The sequence below is a fragment of the Podarcis melisellensis genome (genome assembly GCF_964234715.1).
Source record: "Podarcis melisellensis genome assembly, chromosome: 2".
Classification (NCBI taxonomy): domain Eukaryota; kingdom Metazoa; phylum Chordata; class Lepidosauria; order Squamata; family Lacertidae; genus Podarcis; species Podarcis melisellensis.
This window is the reverse complement of record NC_138529.1, coordinates 33,549,557-33,563,060: the sequence shown is the minus strand read 5'-3', so window position 1 is coordinate 33,563,060 and position 13,504 is coordinate 33,549,557. Positions and strand designations below refer to the sequence as shown.

At 45.1% G+C, this 13,504-nt stretch overlaps 1 protein-coding gene and 1 long non-coding RNA gene across 5 annotated transcripts in view; one reads left to right on the top strand and one right to left on the bottom strand.

Annotated features, from left to right (window-relative positions):
- Positions 1 to 213: 213 nt before the first annotated feature.
- On the bottom strand, positions 214 to 9,859 carry LOC309363619. The gene is made up of 3 exons (XR_014165480.1): positions 9,765 to 9,859; positions 2,323 to 2,409; positions 214 to 1,292 (listed from the first exon to the last, which is right to left on the bottom strand). It is a non-coding gene; the product is annotated as an uncharacterized lncRNA (long non-coding RNA).
- A 568-nt stretch (positions 9,860 to 10,427) lies between these two features.
- The window catches only part of CASKIN2 (CASK interacting protein 2), a 98,313-nt gene continuing 95,236 nt past the window's right edge, over positions 10,428 to 13,504 (top strand). Inside the window, exon 1 of one of the 4 annotated variants that reach the window (XM_081899552.1) lies at positions 10,428 to 10,600. The gene's annotated coding sequence lies outside the window, so the exon portion shown is untranslated. The remainder of the gene's footprint in view (positions 10,601 to 13,504) is intronic. The other 3 variants (XM_081899551.1, XM_081899554.1, XM_081899553.1) reach the window with 3 other exon arrangements.

Genomic DNA, 13,504 nt, shown 5'->3' with positions numbered 1-13,504 from the left:
GGTCAGGGGTCCCTTTACCTTTTCACTGATTTATATGGATTAGCCCCTTCGATGTGGCAGATGAGAAAGGTGGTTGGATGCAAAAGAGGACAGTAGTATAGAAGACTGAATTTTAGAGAAATTTTGAAGCCCGCAAGAGCCCCTGCTCTCTTTTTGCCTGCCCTAAATGAGCATGTTTGCTTTGGGTTTTGGGAGGTTTTACAAATGTACAATTGTGTTGTCATAAAATAAAGTACGGTACTTTTGGGAAATGTTTTTACTCTGCGGGCAAGAGGGCAACAAACTGGGGATAACTTTTCCAAGTTCATTCAGTATGGATGATATTGATATGGTATTGAGCCCCCTTGTTTGGGTAGAAGCCAGCCCCGCTGTAGTTTCCAGACAATGCAAGGATACATAGTTCTTTACTCAGACATATTCTGGTGTTTAGGGACATAGCAATTTGGAAAACCTATAGAAAACTCATGCTTAAGGATTGTCTTCCGTTCCTCCTCTGAATAAGATCAGTGGCTTTTAGTCTTCCCAAACTTTACGTAGATGCCATTTTACGACTTTTAGAGGGACGGCTTGTTTTGCTACATCTAGAAATTTTAAACAGGGGTGTTTTGAAATGGATACAACCAGTTTCCTAAATGGGTTCCTGTCATACAGAATATTGGATGTGTGTGGAAATTTGGCAATTTTAGAAATCTGCTTGCTAAAATTATATGCCTAGAGTCAGCATAAATTATTTTATTTTAATGTTTTCTGTGGAGAAATATTGTTTTGGTTTGTTATTATGGTATGTGCTTTGTGTTTTTAATATTGCAAACCATCCTGATCTTCAGATGAAGGGCAGTATGAATGAATGAAATAACACAAGAAATAAAGGTTCTCTGCATATACTATCTGCTCACTGAGGTTTGTAGTATAAAATTTTGGTTTGTATTTATACACGTGCACACAAACACACATATGAATTCTGGTTTCTTCATTAAGGTCAGTGAAGCTAGATCACTCTCTGGGTGAATCCCCTCCCTCCCTTATCTCTGCAGCCTTGCTCCTTACTTTCATTCATTTCCATGGTATAAGCAGCCCTCTTGTGTTATCTTAAACCGAGAAGTTTGCAGAGCAGGGCTGGAAAAGGATCAGCGTTTATAGCCAGCTTCCGTAATCTGTCAATTTGCTGAGTGGTGCTTCTGGTTATAGTCATAAGGAAGCGTGTTTTATTTCAGTGGAAATATACTTCCTTGTCCCTTTCTCTAGGGTGCAGGATATGTCTTCCTGTGTCACAGCAGCATTCATTACAGGGGCTGAGGGGACAAGAGAGAAGAAGGAACCATGTCAGGATTCTGGCAACATATCACGGGAATGGTTACCAACTTTCCTTCTTCCTTTTGTACTGGCTCTTGTAAATGAAGCAATTTTTAAAATCCTTCTCTTCAGTCCCCAAAGCCTCCCAGAGTGGCTTACAAATCACAAAAAAGGCCCTGCACTCAGGCCTATGACAGCATGAGAAGAAAACTGGGCTGGGAGGGGAGAGGAAACTAGCAAACTCAAGTTCAAGTTAAGGATAGGTCTGATATGTTCTGTCATTTTGGTTTAGGCAGTGGCTTCAAATTAATATTGTTACCACCACTGGTCACAGAATAAATCCTACTATTGCTACTGCTTTTTACAGAATATACATCCTTTTCCTGGCATGGAAGATAACATTGCAAGAAAACTCTTGTTTTCGTGTGCCAGGCAGCACTTTGAAAGGCAATGGAGAAAAGCTAGTAGGAGAAAAGTTGGCAACCCTATCCTTGGGTGGGAAGACGGAGGTTAACTCAGGCAAGCTGCACACAGTGAGCCACACAGTTCTCTATAAAACAGAGATCAGAGATACCATGCAAGAGAGTGGAAAGCAGAGAGTGCTTAGGCAGATGGGATTATTTTTTTAAAAAATCATTTTCAATTGCGATAGAAATCTAAACAAGTAAAATAATGGGATTGCAGGGCAAAATAAGGGACTCACAGGTCCCCAAATGACCGCAGGCAATGGAGGACAACAGCAGTTACTAAGGTAGCCCAAACTACTGTTGGGCATATTTCGAGGGAAGGTAGTTCTGAGACAGGCAGAGGCCACCCACTTCCAGACAACCTATCTATTGGTCATCCATCCTGATTTATCTGCATGGAGATTAGACAATGTAGGCTATTTATTGAGCATTTCTTCTGCTGTTTTTGCATGGAGGCTAGACGGCGTTGCATCAAAGCAATGCACCTGCCAGCGCATTTTCCCAGCTCTTCTCACACACAAACACCGAAAAAGCATCCCAAAATGGCAGTGCTGATATTCACCTCTAGATGGCAAAAGTGGCTCATCGAGATAACATCTCACTTTATAGCTTCTTCACGGGAGCCCACTCTGCACAAGGCTGTTTTCTCCTAATGAAATATAAGGGTAGGACAGAAGCATTACGTTGTCATATCTAAAAACTGCATGAGGGGGTACAGTTCCTTAACTAGGAGCTAAGCTATTACATCCTATTTACAAAGGAGCCTCAATTTCAAAGGTGATTAGCTAGATTTGTGGAAATTAATCATCTTTGAGATTGAGGCTTCTCTGTAAATAGGAGCTGCAGGTGCACCATCTGTCAGCAAAAGAAGTCCTGCAAAAAAAGCCTGTGGGGGTAATCTCACCCTGTACTTTTTCACATTACCACCTTTCTCTCACAAGATCCCTGACTGCATGATCAACTGTGCCACATGGGTTAATATTTTCATATTTTAGTTTCTCAGCGAGCCGGGGTTTTTAGCATAGTGGCATCAGTTATTTAGAACATGGTTCTTATTGAAATCAGAAAGGCACTGCTTGCCAAGAATGTTTTTGGTCCTGCCAAGTGTTTTTAGATAATTGAATTGATTTGTTGTTGGTCATCTGTTGTGCATTTTATGATCTTTTAATTATTGTTTACTGGATACCAGTTTATAGGAGTTCTTGGGTGGAATTCAATGTTGCACTATGGCAATCGTTCCATGAGAGCAAGCAGTTCAGCTTGCCAGATGGAATTATCTCCCCCTTTCTCTGCCACCTGAGGCAGCCACACTACTCGACCCAGTGAAATGACCACTCAAAGAGGATGGGTGACAGGTGCCACCTTTGGGCAAGGGCCTGACAATCCTATAGATAATTTGTACAGCTTTGATCATAATCCAAGATGACGTTCTACATACTCGGAGCCGGCCCTAACATTAGGCAATGTGAGGCCACTGCTTCCAGAAGTCCCTCTAGCATTCAAATCTGCCTTCCTCCAGAATTTTTCCAACAGAGCTCTTCTGCGTTCACGATCGAGAAAGTTCATAGGAGCAGTCAGAGGTATTTACACATAAATATCTGTGACTGCATGTGTCTGTTGGAGTATAAAGAAGAGCATACCTGAGCAAGGACTCAGAGACCATTTCATCAGAGCTGGACAAACAAGAGAATGGCAAGGCCAGTCCTGGCTTTCTGGCACATGTCCCTATGCATGCATGTATACATTCTATTTATACACACAGTGTGCGCATGCTGGAGCTCCTCTGTGTTGGAGCTGGGTTGGGCATGTTGCGTCTTTTGAGAATCTTTCTACAGAAACATGTAAATACATTAAACCCAACCACTCACGTTTTGTGACAAAATAATTCTCACTAGTATCTCCCCCCCCCCTTTGTACTAAGGGGAATCACCTGGTGAACTGTTGCCTTTGTTCTAACCAGTGTTGAATTGCTGCTGTTCACTGCTGGAAACTGCTTGATCCACCCATGACTTTCCCAGAATCCATTTGAGGGCCCGCAGCCACTGTTCAGGAATCACGCTGCTCCACGGAACATGACTAACGCTTTCAGGAAAGGATTTCATCCTCTGCACTTATTGTTAAAACCGTAACAATTAAAACAAAGGGGTGGGGGGAAATTACACCAGCAATCCCCAAGCGAACAAGAAATGCTAAGAATACAAGCTAAGAGTATGGCAACATCTCTTGCTGTTTCCGATGGCAAAACTGTTGGTGCTACATGCCCTAATTCTCAGGCGCTAAGGGCAGAAGTTCACATTGCACAGCAAATGACACTGACACATAATGATAATGCAGGAGTATGGGGAATTGCTAACTAAACATCCTCGCAGCTTTCCCTCCCTCCCTGCCTCCCCCCCCCCCCCCCGCAATTTGTTCTTGTTTTTGTCCCAGCTGGGCTAATGTCTGGCTTGAGGGTAAACATCAGTGAGAAATGGTCTTCAGACTCACACTCTGCCCAATGATGCTAAAAGATTCTGCCCTGGAATACTTCATGATTGAAGTATTCTGCATACAACTATTTTCAGGATTATAATTTTGACTAGGACCAGCTCTAGGTTTTAAGGGGCTTTCCAACACTGGCAGGACCTGGCAGGTTTTGAGGCAGAGGTAGCAGCAGCAACGGCACTCTGATCAGCACCAGGTTTGGGAACCATCCGTTTAATTTCTCACAATGCCCTCAACTTAGGGTTGTGGGGCATTGTGGAAAACTAAAATGGCAGCTTCCATGGTGGGCCCTGATAGATGCCTAAGGGCACTGTGTGCTGACACTGGGTCTGATTTCAACAGTCGTAGTTCACATTGGAAAATTGCAAGTTGCAAGCCATGTTCCTTTACAAACCAGGCCAGCTATCAAGGTCCCATTTGAGATGTCCTGATTTTAATATATGGCTGGCCTTGATTTTGGGTGTATTAAGTACCTGCACCTCTCTTCGAACTGAGCTTATCAGCTCCTCGGGGAGTTGAGAAGCTTAATTAAGATCCTTAAAAGGACAAAGGATGCCACATAAATTCAAAGAATCGTTATAAATGTCAGTGCACTTCACAAGCTCTGGCAAAGTCAGATAATGAATAACAAGACCTTTAACTTTGTGATGTTTCCAAGCATGTCTACTTATAGATACAGGCTCTTCAAAATAGCAGCCATAAAATGCTGCCATTTATAATCAAATCCGCATAATAATCTCTTTATTAAGAACTGGAAAATATAGGGTGTGTCTTAGAAGCAGCGTTTATACTCCTCTCTCACCCGGCCATCCCCCGCCCCCCCCGTATGATTCAGATTGCTCAATAAACCCCAGTTTAGCATCATTTCTCAACACACTGTCATAGGGACTGATTTGCTTCCCACCGTGAAAGAAGCCAGTAGAAAGTGTGGCAGGGGGTGGGTTGATATTTATCATGACTGGTCCTTCTGAAATAAAATCCAGCCACGTGTGTCGTTTATTTAGCTGTTGATAATCTGCAAAACACCTTCTGAGACACTTAAAGGAAGAAGCTATAACTGAGGGATGGGGGAACACATGGAAGTCTCATTTTCAACACTTACTCCTTCCAGATGGCCTGGGAAGAATTCTGCATGAGACCCTGGAGAGATGTAACCAATCAGGGCTGACAATACTGACCCAACTAGATGACATTTCTGTATTTTGTAGATGGCAGAGCCTTATAATGTGCACACCTTCAATCAATACACTATTGTTAAGAGTCATCTTTTAGCAACTACTGTATTGGTGCAATCTACACATTTATTAGAGTGGCTTGCTTGCATACAGAAGAATGCCTATTCAGAAGCAAACCACACAGAAACTAGGGTAGCTTATTTCCATTGGAATATAGGGAGCTGCGTTTTATGGAGTCAGCCAGGCCACTGACCCTTCAAGTTCAGCACTGTCTACACACCAACTGGAAGAGGTCTCCAGCTTTCAGACCGAGGTCTCCCCCAACTCTACCTGGAGATGTTGAGGATTCAACCAGGACCTTCTGCATGCAAAGCAGATGTGCGGCCACTGAGCTATGGCACCTCCAGGTGAACCTGGTTAGGACTGGGCTGCATCTGTGTAGCCCACCAACTTGGCCTGTGTGCAAGAAATGTTTGCACTCTGCACATTATGGACATGGGAAGCTGATGTGTATGGAGTCATACCACTGGCCTGTTTAATTCAATACTGTCTACACCAGGAATGCAGAACCCGTGGCCCTTCCAATGTTCTTGGACTCCAACTCCCATCAGCCCCAACTACTATAGTAAAGGGTCAGGGATGATAGAAAGGACATACAGTGGCATCTCGGGTTACATACGCTTCAGGTTACAGACTCTGCTAACACAGAAATAGTACCTCTGGTTAAGAACTTTGCTTCAGGATGAGAACAGAAATTGTGCTCCGGAGGCGTGGTGGCAGCAGGAGGCCCACTAGCTAAAGTGGTGCTTCAGGTTAAGAACAGTTTCAGGTTAAGAATGGACCTCCAGAACAAATTAAGTACTTAACCCGAGGTACCACTGTAGTTGGAGAAGGTAGCTCAGTGGTAGAGCATCTGATCTGCATGCAAGTTCAACCGACACCAGCACCAGAGAGATTCCTTGCCTATAATCCTGGAGAGCCACTGCCAATCAATGTATACAGCACTGAGCTAAATGAACCAATGATCTGACTTGCTATAAGACAGCTTCTTATATTCCAGAGGATCCCCATCCCTTACCTACGTTGAGTGGCAGCAGCTCTCCAGGGTTTAAGATAGGAGCCATACCCAGCCCTACCTGGGATGCCAGCGACTGAACTGCGACCTGGAACTACAATTTGCATGCAAAGCATTCACTCTCCCACGGCGTCCCAGCATATCATCGCCAGCCAGAGGTTCTGCACATGCAATGTGGAGTTCTGCCTCCAGAGCCACCACATGGCAGGACAGGATCTCAGGGCAGTGATTAGGTGGACCAAACCAACAGTCCTTCCATATATGGAAAAGTGATTCATCTTCATGTGCCACCACTGCCTTTGAAATGCACTTGATGTGGTCGCAGAAGTCATTAACAAGGTACTCTCTAGTACCCACCCCTACCCTGCTCACCTCCAGTGCAAATAATTCCTTAGGGGTTAAGATGACTGCTGTTGCTCATAGCAAACAAACAAATCTCTTGCATGGTCTTGGAATGAGGTAAGTCCTTTACAGATAACGAGAAGCCACTCAGAAGAGGCATTCCTCAAAGGCAGAAAAACACTCCGACTTGGAAAAATCGTGATAGCTGCACTTTCCCTATCAGGCAAGCAGTGAACATTTACCTTTAATGAAAGCATTTAATCTGTTTGAAATGTCAAAGAAAAACGTATTCCCGCAAGAAGCCCAAAGGGAGATAAGCCTGTTATTGTAGAGGGTTGAGGGGCTGAAATCTTTGATCAAGGGGGCAACATAACGTCAAAGATACTGGGACAAAGAGCCATATTGTGAACACAGAGAACTATGAGAAGCCTTCCCCAAACTGACGGTTTCACCCGGGCAGCTATGACCTTTTCTAAGTTACTTCGTTGTTCCATTATCCCCTCCCTTGATTGTACATTTCCCGGTCGTTCAGCATTCTGTGCACACTGAACATGCCCAGTTCTCACTGGACAGTTTTTGGATCTCCCAATATTTCCACCCCCCCCTAAATATTTATTTGTATTTCTGCAACCCCTGCAACCCCTACCTGCTGATTCCTGTTCCTCGTATGTGGATAGGGCTACAGAAGGATCCACATTAGGATAATGAGTTCATTCTTAGTGTATAGTCAAACCCCAGTTGTCAAATATAATCCATTCCGGAAGTTCAACAACTGAGGTGCAGCTTCTGATTGGTTGCAAGAGCTTCTTGCACTCAAGCGGAAGCCACGTCAGACGTTTGGGTTCTGAAAAACGTTTGAAAACCGGAGCATTTACTTTCGGGTTTTCAGTGTTCAGGAGCTGAAACGTATGATAACGGAGGCATTCGGGAACCAAGGATTGACAGTACAGGTTGAGCTCTTCCCTCCAACCCCCACACCTTCCCCAGAACTCCAGGAGGTTTTGACCCTCCTCAATGTGCAAATAAAAGCGTACAGTTCAAAAATTATTTATTTATTGTAGCTATGTTCAGCTTGTCCTTTGTAGAACCCAGAGGGGCCTACAGGGAAGAGAAGCATAAGATGGGTCTTGTCTTCACCACCCGTTTTTTATCCTCACAAGAAAGTTAGGCTCAAAGGTACCTAGTGAGCTTCATGACTAAGCAACCTTGTTCCTTCCAAGTCATAGCCCAGCACTTAAACTACCGCACAGACATATAATTTTGATAGTCTACACATGAGCATGACAACCAGGGTCTTCAAGGGTTAGGATTAGGGTTACTTTTAATGCTGCATCTGAAATGCCTTTAAAGGAGAAGGAAGCAACTATCCAAAATGCGAAATAACAATCCTTCTTATTCACTTGTATATGCAAATACACACACACACACCCCTTGTAATGTGCTCTAATTACTTATCACAGGTGATAATTGTGAAATAACCAGCCTCATATAATCCACATGCTTAAGTCTAATTAAGACACAAGAGGGTTAGGTTCGAATTCCCGCGACAGGGTGTGCGCCCGTTGCTCGGTCCCAGCTATTGCCAACCTAGCAGTTCGAAAGCACGTCAAAGTGCAAGTAGATAAATAGGTACCGCTCCGGCGGGAAGGTAAACAGCGTTTCCATGTGCAGCTCTGGTTTTGCCAGAAGCGGCTTAGTCATGCTGGCCACATGACCCGGACGCTGTCTGCAAACACCGGCTCCCTTGGCCAATAAAACGAGATGAGCACCGCAACCCGAGTCGTCCGCAACTGGACTTAATGGTCAGGGGTCCCTTTACCTTTACCTTTAAGCTGTCCTGCCAGGCTTAGCCTAGGTCACTTCCCCTCACTTTGGGACGAAGAAGGTAATCAAGACTATTGTTCTTCTCTAGTCTACCTGAGAAACTGAATGCCGTATGGAAAAGCACATGAATCTAACCTTTAGGGACGTTTTAACTTACCAGATATGTGGTCTTTTTCTATGCCAGAGAAAGAAGGAAAGTTTGGAAAAAAACTTGGAAGGGCATATTCTAAAAGTCTAACAGCCTATATTTCCACGCTTTCCTTTGCTGCATATTTTGTGATTTTAAATCCTTGCTGGGGTTCTTTCATCAAAGAGTACTTGTCCCAAACTTGGCATCCAGGAATTTTCCTTTCTGTACCTATTTTTTATTACACATAATACCACAGTTTGAAGATACGTCCTATGGAAATGATTAGTTTGCAGTTTCAAACATGATTAAATATATAAACTATTCCACCTCCACCACACAAGGTACTTAAGAACATAAACAATAAGACCCTAATAAAAACAACCAAATGCTTGATTTATTTATTACACTTATATACCATGTTTCCCTTCCAAGGAGCTTGATGAGGTGTGTGTACATGGTTCTTCTCCCCATTTCATTCACACAACAACCCTGTGAGGTAGGTTAGGCTCGGAGATGGTGATGGGTCCAAGTGAGCTTCATGGCTGGCTGAGTGAGGATTCGAACCCTGCTCTCCCAGGTCCTAGTCCAACACTCCAACCATTACGCCACGCTGCTTAACAATATCACTAAATCAATGAACATCCAGATTAAACCTGGCATACAAATCAAGACTAAATAATACCAGACCAATACTCAGACATAGGCTAGCGGGGCGTGGGGGGGGGGGAGAGGCGCCCTTAATGGATACCTGTAAGTCAGACCTCTCTGCCCTTCCTTTTCCACATAGTTTGGCAAGGGTTGCGCCGCTTCCTCTTGCCAAGTAACTCTCATTAAATCCACTTGAGACTCCAATGAACCCTGCAGGCTCTCACTTAAAAAGGAGGCGGGGGGGAGAGGGAGGGGGGAGAAAGCGAAAGGCGGGGAAGAGATGGCGCTCAGCAGCTCCTCCGCTCCAGACACGGAGCCCGTCCTACCTGTGCGCACATGTTCCAAACCGCGCCAAGGGCTCAGGTAACACGCTTCACAACACACACGCACACCCTCCCATCGGGTTAACCCCTGAATCCACCCCTCCTCTCCTTGCTTTGAGTGGCAGCAAGAAACTCTCTGGCCCTGCCCAGCAAGCCTAGCCGTCCGCCACCCCCACCCCCTTTTCTCGCTTTTTTTCCCAATCAGGAGGGAAGAACAGGAGTCTGGGAGGGATTTCCTGCGGAGAGAAAGAGTGATCGGGGCGGCAGGAGGAGGAGGCGGGTGGGGGGCAGAGAAAAGGAGGCGGCGTCGGCGGTGACTTTACAGAAGAGTTCCCAGGCGCCCTCTGAAAACTGACTAGACTAGTCAATTTCAACCGGGGTCGACGGTGCCCCTGGGAAACAGAAGAATGCGAGATCGGGAAAGGGGGGCACGGACGGCGACGGGGTGGCGAGCCTGAGTTCTCGGGTTCCCTAGACTTTTGCTTGCGCGCACACACACACAAACACAGGCGCGCGCGCGAGCTCCCAGGCACACGCGCGCGCGCGCCCACACACACACCCCTCGCTCCCTCCGGCACCACAAAGTCCTCCGAGCCCGGGAACTGCGAGGAGATCAAAAGCATTTTTTGCGCGCAAGTGCGCGCTTCGGAAGCGGAGAGAGGTCAGCCAGCCAGCCCCTTGGCTTTTGCTTTGGCCAAGCTTTGCTCGGCGGTGGAAGGAGATTGCAGAAGAGCAGCCAGCCGGTGTGACACACACACACACAGAGAGAGGAGAGTGCGCGCCTTTGGGCTTTGCAACTTGGTGCGCCGGGCAGTGCGAGGATCTCTCTGGCCGATGAGGTGAGTTGGGCGAAAGAAAGAATTTGCTGGTTTGGGGGGGGGGCGGACCAAGGTGGCGGCGGCGGAATAGGAGTTAGTAGGGAAACGGCAGGACCAGGGGAAAGGAATCGCACTCTTGCTTTGCTGCCGACACAAAGGTTTATTCCTCTCTCCCCCCCCCCCCCACGCCTCCCCTTTATTCTCCTTATTTGGTAACTCCTCGGTGCCTTGTGTTGCAGATTGCAAACTCTCGACTCGGCTGTGTCCAAAACTAAAGCTCCGCTCTGTCCCGCTCAGCCTTTAGATCTGTAGAAATCAATGGCTTGTTAATTGTTCTGGGGTTTTTTAAAACAACTTACAGTATAAAAATATATATACTCGATTGCCAGGGCATTATATGGCAAAACGCGCTCACAGAACACGAGTTGCTTCCCTTGGTTTGTAAAGTCCCTTTCCAAAACTGTTCCAAGGTTTGAGATACACACATAGATTCATATAGATTCCTGCCGCTCCGCTCCTGAAGATTAGATTACTATTCTCCCTTCTCCTTCCATCCCCTCTCCCCAAATTGATTTCCTTGTAACTCGCTCTCTTTGCAGCTATTGGACACAATTAATGAGGGTTTTTTTATTTTAAAAAAATCTACCCGCGGTTTCTCACTGGAGAGGGAGAAATGTTGCCAGTTTTCAGGTTTCAGGAGATTACGTCTCTCCTTTTCTCTCTGCTGTGTGTACATTCATTGCATGAAAAATGATACATCTGAAATGTTTGCTGCTGCGATTCAAAGGTTGCCTCCAACCTCCTCAGTAACCTTTGCTCTTGGCTTTTCTTTCCTGCTGCGGGAGTGTTTGTCTTGCCTTCCCCCTACAGGGCTGGTATTTTTAATAACTGTTGTTCAGCATCTTTAGTCTCCCTCTTACATAATGATCCCGCTCTTCTGCCCCCTCCTCTTCCCTATTCTGCCCCCTCCCCAGTTGTTTGAGGAAGGAATGTTTCAGATATTGAGAGTCCCTCCGCAGGTAGAGTCCTGAACTGTAAGATTAGATTTCTCGGCTAGGAAGGATGTTTACCATTACTTTGTACTCCAGACCACATTCCAATGGGGTGGAGACACTATCCTGTGTCAGGGCAACACCGTACATGTCCAGGTTCTGATAAAGGTGGGAAGGTGTGCCAGATTAAACCCTCCCCTGGAGTTCATTCCTGGTGCCTAGATGCAATAGGAGCAATTGAAATCTAAATTGTGTGCGTCTTGTGCTGTCTGCTGATCTTAGTATTGCAGAGTTCATGGGACCGTGGTGTTTTTGGATGTGATCCAAAACTCATCAAGTTCAATCTCTGCGCCGAGGTAGGATCTTTCGGACACACAGGAGAGTGTGTGATTTTATTGCACCTGTATTATATGATAGGGCAGGGAAAGAGAGCAAGAGGAATAGACAGAAATGCCACCAAAGTTCTGCAGGACGGTGAAGGATAATCGGTTTTGTTACTGACCCTAAACTTTCGTGGAAAACATTGCGTTTGAAAAAGCGAGACAGGATGTGCTGGATGGAAAATCCTCTTGGTGGACACTTGCAACTCTCACCTGATCTCAGTGGGTGGCTACGTGCCAGAGGCCAAGCCTGCCTATCAGTTGCACCCTCTAACATGGAAGATCTGACCCTTAACCCAGATGTATGGGGCAGGCTGTAATTACTTAGTGATGGGGAAATTCATTCTGTGCATGCATCAGGGCACTCTGCTTTTATGTCATGTGTTTGAAGGCTGATTCCCCTGGGCTGAGCAATGCCTCAAATTAATTCCTTCCCAGCCGGGTGGGAAGGGGCGTCTATGGAGCCCAGGTTGTTGTTTATATGTATGTTTATTCTTTAAAACTTTTTGGGGGGCAGTTATGACTCTCATTGTAGAATTTGAGTGGATGGGCTCTTCTGTTCATTCTGCAGAAACTCTTCCAGGAGGAAATGTTTAATCCACCATATCCAATCCCACAGCTCCATTGTTGGTAATTAACAAACCTCTCATACCACAAGGGGTTGTTATTAAATTAACCCAGTGTTATCTGTTCTGACTGGCAACAACAATTCAAGACCTTCTTTCACTTTACCTACTGTCTAATCTTTTATCCTGGAGATACTGGGGATTGGACCTGGTGCATGTGCTCTGTAGTCCCTCCCCTGCTGAATGCTCTTTTTTATATTCATATATTTTTAGTTTTTTTATTAATATAAAATTAAACAAACAAAAAATATAATCAAAGTTGTTGTTTTTTTTAAAAAAAGAGTGATAACTTCTCTAGACCAGAAATGGAAGATGCTTAAAGTGCTCATTGTGGTAGAAGAATATATGGACTCTTGACTATTGCAGAACTTTACATTACCACGCTTCCAACATTTTATTATCTCTCAGCACACTCCGTTTGCCAGCCAAATCTCCTTACTTCTCTCAGTCTTCACCCTGCTTTCTGAACATCCCCAGTGCAGTATTCACTCATATCCTTTCAAAGTCTAGGTTGCTAGTCTGAAGAACTAGCAACACATCTCAGGTGTTCCCTTTCAGTTATCAGTGAGGTAGCATCCAACTAGCCAATGAGTAGGCTAGGTCTCTTCAAACATTTTCAAACCCAGGACCCCTTTCTTAACCTTTAACCATATATTTGCATGGTGATAGTGCTCAGGCTGTGGCCCACTAGTGAGTCTTGACTGTTGAAGATCAGTGGTTAAAACCCAAAATTGGAAAACGGAGGTTATACCCAATATAAGTGATTGGCAGGTTAAAGTGATAAATTATGCCGAGCTTGCTAGAATAACAGGAAGATTAAGGGATCAAGACGAACAGAAATTTCATGATAATTGGAATAAATATTTGATGTATATTGGAACTAAGTTTCAGACGACACTGGCGGGGTTGAAATAACTCCAACAGTAA